Here is a 5,052-nt window from a genome sequence, read left to right on the forward strand (position 1 = left end):
TATCTAGCTGTACCTGGCTGTAGCTGTACCTAGCTGTACCTGGCTGTACCTGGCTGTACCTAGCTGTACCTGGCTGTACCTGGCTGTACCTAGCTGTACCTAGCTGTACCTAGCTGTACCTGGCTGTACCTAGCTGTACCTGGCTGTACCTGGCTGTACCTGGCTGTACCTGGCTGTACCTGGCTGTACCTGGCTGTACCTGGCTGTACCTAGCTGTACCTAGCTGTATCTAGCTGTACCTGGCTGTACCTGGCTGTACCTGGCTGTATCTAGCTGTATCTAGCTGTACCTGGCTGTACCTGGCTGTACCTGGCTGTACCTAGCTGTACCTAGCTGTACCTGGCTGTATCTAGCTGTACCTAGCTGTATCTAGCTGTACCTGGCTGTACCTAGCTGTACCTAGCTGTACCTGGCTGTACCTAGCTGTACCTGGCTGTATCTAGCTGTACCTGGCTGTACCTGGCTGTACCTGGCTGTACCTGGCTGTACCTGGCTGTACCTAGCTGTACCTGGCTGTACCTGGCTGTACCTGGCTGTACCTAGCTGTACCTAGCTGTATCTAGCTGTACCTGGCTGTACCTAGCTGTACCTAGCTGTACCTGGCTGTAGCCTAGCTGTACCTGGCTGTACCTAGCTGTACCTGGCTGTACCTAGCTGTACCTGGCTGTACCTAGCTGTATCTAGCTGTACCTGGCTGTACCTGGCTGTACCTGGCTGTACCTAGCTGTACCTGGCTGTACCAAGCTGTACCTGGCTGTACCTGGCTGTACCTAGCTGTACCTAGCTGTATCTAGCTGTACCTGGCTGTACCTAGCTGTACCTGGCTGTACCTAGCTGTACCTGGCTGTACCTGGCTGTACCTGGCTGTACCTGGCTGTACCTAACTGTACCTAGCTGTACCTGGCTGTACCTGGCTGTACCTAGCTGTACCTGGCTGTACCTAGCTGTACCTGGCTGTACCTAGCTGTACCTGGCTGTACCTGGCTGTACCTAGCTGTACCTGGCTGTACCTGGCTGTACCTAGCTGTACCTGGCTGTACCTAGCTGTACCTGGCTGTACCTGGCTGTACCTGGCTGTACCTAGCTGTACCTGGCTGTACCTAGCTGTACCTGGCTGTAGCTGTACCTGGCTGTACCTAGCTGTACCTAGCTGTACCTGGCTGTACCTGGCTGTACCAAGCTGTACCTGGCTGTACCTGGCTGTACCTGGCTGTACCTAGCTGTACCTGGCTGTACCTAGCTGTACCAAGCTGTACCTGGCTGTACCATAGCTGTACCTAGCTGTACCAAGCTGTACCTGGCTGTACCAAGCTGTACCTAGCTGTACCTAACTGTACCAAGCTGTACCTGGCTGTAGCTGTACCTGGCTGTACCTGGCTGTACCTGGCTGTACCTGGCTGTCAGTATTATCACTGATCTACACAATTTAAATTAATCTCTGAGTGGAATGAGCAACACCCAAACTCATGCACACACACAATGACACACACAAAGACACACACACACACAAAGACACAAAGACACACACAGTCACACAAACACACACACACACAAACACACACACACACACACACACACACAAAGACAGAAATACCCTTAAATTGATGACTTTTTGTGAAAGGCATCACATAAGATTGTTTGGGTTGAAATGATGTGGAAACAACGTTGAGTCAACCAGGTTTTTGTTAGTGGAAGAGAATATGGGACGTTGCTGTCTGAAAGTGTATGTCCTTTGGTTGTCCTCTCGTTGACCTGTTCATGACATCATGATGTTCTCATCATATTTAATGTGTGATTGTGACTTTATAGTGCAGCTGTTTTGTTGTAGTAAAACAGGTTTCGAAGTTTAAAAAAAAGTAATGTCCTGGTCATTGATGTGGCGTGTCGTAACCTTGGTGAGGAAATGTGTTTGGTCCAGGGATGTCTCAGTTGGGTCATTTGTAATCTTTAAGGGAAGACCTAAACAGTGTGGAGTTTCAGCTATCCAGATGTAATGGTATGGGGAAATTACTAGATTATGTCAGGATTGCATCAAATGGTTGATTTATGCAACAGAATAGAGGGGTTGTTAGAATGCTCATCTGTGTGTGTTCTACTGAGGATGGACCTCTAGAAGATCTACGATGTCTTTGGGTGATACCGCATTCCAGGCATGAGTTAATGGCTCCAGGATGGAGTTGGATACCAGGGGAGATGGCTCCAGGATGGAGTTGGGTACCAGGGGGAGATGGCTCCAGGATGGAGTTGGGGTACCAGGGGGAGATGGCTCCAGTATGGAGTTGGGGTACCAGGGGGAGATGGCTCCAGGATGGAGTTGGGGTACCAGGGGGAGATGGCTCCAGGATGGAGTTGGGGTACCAGGGGGAGATGGCTCCAGGATGGAGTTGGGTACCAGGGGAAGATGGCTCCCGTATGGAGTTGGGGGGGGAGATGGCTCCAGGATGGAGTTGGGGTACCAGGGGGAGATGGCTCCAGTATGGAGTTGGGGTACCAGTTGGGTACCAGGGGGAGATGGCTCCAGGATGGAGTTGGGTACCAGGGGGAGATGGCTCCAGGATGGAGTTGGGGTACCAGGGGGAAATGGCTCCAGGATGGAGTTGGGTACCAGGGGGAGATGGGTCCAGGATGGAGTTGGGTACCAGGGGGAGATGGCTCCAGGATGGAGTTGGGGTACCAGGGGGAGATGGCTCCAGGATGGAGCTCCAGTATGGAGTTGGGTACCAGGGGGAGATGGCTCCAGGATGGAGTTGGGTACCAGGGGGAGATGGAGTTGGAGTTGGGTACCAGGGGGAGATGGCCTGGATGGAGTTGGGTACCAGGGGGAGATGGCTCCAGGATGGAGTTGGGGTACCAGGGGGAGATGGCTCCAGGATGGAGTTGGGGTACCAGGATGGAGTTGGGGGGGAGATGGCTCCAGTATGGAGTTGGGGTACCAGGGGGAGATGGCTCCAGTATGGAGTTGGGGTACCAGGGGGAGATGGCTCCAGTATGGAGTTGGGGTACCAGGGGGAGATGGCTCCAGGATGGAGTTGGGTACCAGGGGGAAATGGCTCCAGGATGGAGTTGGGGTACCAGGGGGAGATGGCTCCAGGATGGAGTTGGGTACCAGGGGGAGATGGCTCCAGTATGGAGTTGGGGGGGAGATGGCTCCAGGATGGAGTTGGGGTACCAGGGGGAGATGGCTCCAGGATGGAGTTGGGTACCAGGGGGAGATGGCTCCAGGATGGATGGCAGGGGAAGATGGCTCCAGTATGGAGTTGGGGTACCAGGGGGAGATGGCTCCAGGATGGAGTTGGGGTACCAGGGGGAGATGGCTCCAGGATGGAGTTGGGGTACCAGGGGGAGATGGCTCCAGGATGGAGTTGGCTACCAGGGGGGATGGAGTATGGAGTTGGGTACCAGGGGAAGATGGCTCCAGTATGGAGTTGGGTACCAGGGGGAGATGGCTCCAGGATGGAGTTGGGTACCAGGGGGAGATGGCTCCAGGATGGAGTTGGGTACCAGGGGGAGATGGCTCCAGTATGGAGTTGGGGTACCAGGGGGAGATGGCTCCAGTATGGAGTTGGGGTACCAGGGGGAGATGGCTCCAGGATGGAGTTGGGTACCAGGGGGAGATGGCTCCAGGATGGAGTTGGGTACCAGGGGGAGATGGCTCCAGGGTGGAGTTGGGGTACCAGGGGAAGATGGCTCCAGGATGGAGTTGGGTACCAGGGGAAGATACCAGGGGGAGATGGCTCCAGGATGGAGTTGGGTACCAGGGGGAGATGGCTCCAGGATGGAGTTGGGGTACCAGGGGGAGATGGCTCCAGTGTGGAGAGGGGGAGCTCCAGGATGGAGTTGGGGTACCAGGGGAAGATGGCTCCAGGATGGAGTTGGGTACCAGGGGGAGATGGCTCCAGGATGGAGTTGGGTACCAGGGGGAGATGGCTCCAGTATGGAGTTGGGTACCAGGGGGAGAAGGCTCCAGTATGGAGTTTGGGTACCAGGGGGAGATGGCTCCAGGATGGAGTTGGGTACCAGGGGGAGATGGCTCCAGTATGGAGTTGGGGTACCAGGGGGAGATGGCTCCAGGATGGGTTGGGTACCAGGGGGAGATGGCTCCAGGATGGAGTTGGGGTACCAGGGGAGATGGCTCCAGGATGGAGTTGGCTACCAGGATGGAGTTGGGTACCAGGGGGAGATGGCTCCAGTGTGGAGTTGGGGTACCAGGGGGAGATGGCTCTAGTATGGAGTTGGCTACCAGGGGGAGATGGAGGATGGAGTTGGGGGGAGAGTTGTTACAACAGATACTGTCTGCTGTGAATTCTAAGTATCTTTCAAACTTGTCTTAACCTTGTGACCCATTCCATACATCTGGTGTTTGTCATGTAGACATGAAGGAGGATGAAGGAGGATAGACTTCGCTATAAAACGCTGTGGCTCAAACCAGATCATTTTTTTCTCAGTGATCACCTCCAGGGGTGATGACCGACCAGCTCCATTACTGCAGTAATTAAATAACGAAGTTTACTTGTTCTGAAGAAATGTTGATTACAATAATTCCACCAAAATGGTCAAGAGGTTGTGAACCTAGAGGGGCCCTTGCACACGTGTTTACGTTCATATGTCTTCTGTTTATGAAGGAATAAATGATTGACAGGATATAGAAAACGCAAAAAAATATAATTGTAGTCTTCAACGATCTGCCCTTTACTAATGACTTAAACAGATCATTTTACCCAGGAGTGGGGCAACATTCCACAGGCCACAATCAACTGTAGGCAAATGGTGGTCACATCAGATACTGACTGGTTTTCTGATCGTGCCCCTACCATTTCTTCAAGGTATCTGTGACCAACAGATGCATATCTGTATTCCCAGTCATGTGAAAAACATAGATTCTGCCTCTAATGAATTTATATCGATTGACTGATTTCCTTAATATGAACTTTAACTCAGTAAAAATGTTTGAAATTGTTACATTTTGTGTTCATATTTTTGTTCAGTATTTACATACACACACATATATATATATATACACAAAAACATATATGGGGGATTAGAAATGAAGTA

The sequence above is a fragment of the Oncorhynchus masou genome, unplaced genomic scaffold (assembly GCF_036934945.1).
Source record: "Oncorhynchus masou masou isolate Uvic2021 unplaced genomic scaffold, UVic_Omas_1.1 unplaced_scaffold_643, whole genome shotgun sequence".
Lineage (NCBI taxonomy): Eukaryota > Metazoa > Chordata > Actinopteri > Salmoniformes > Salmonidae > Oncorhynchus > Oncorhynchus masou.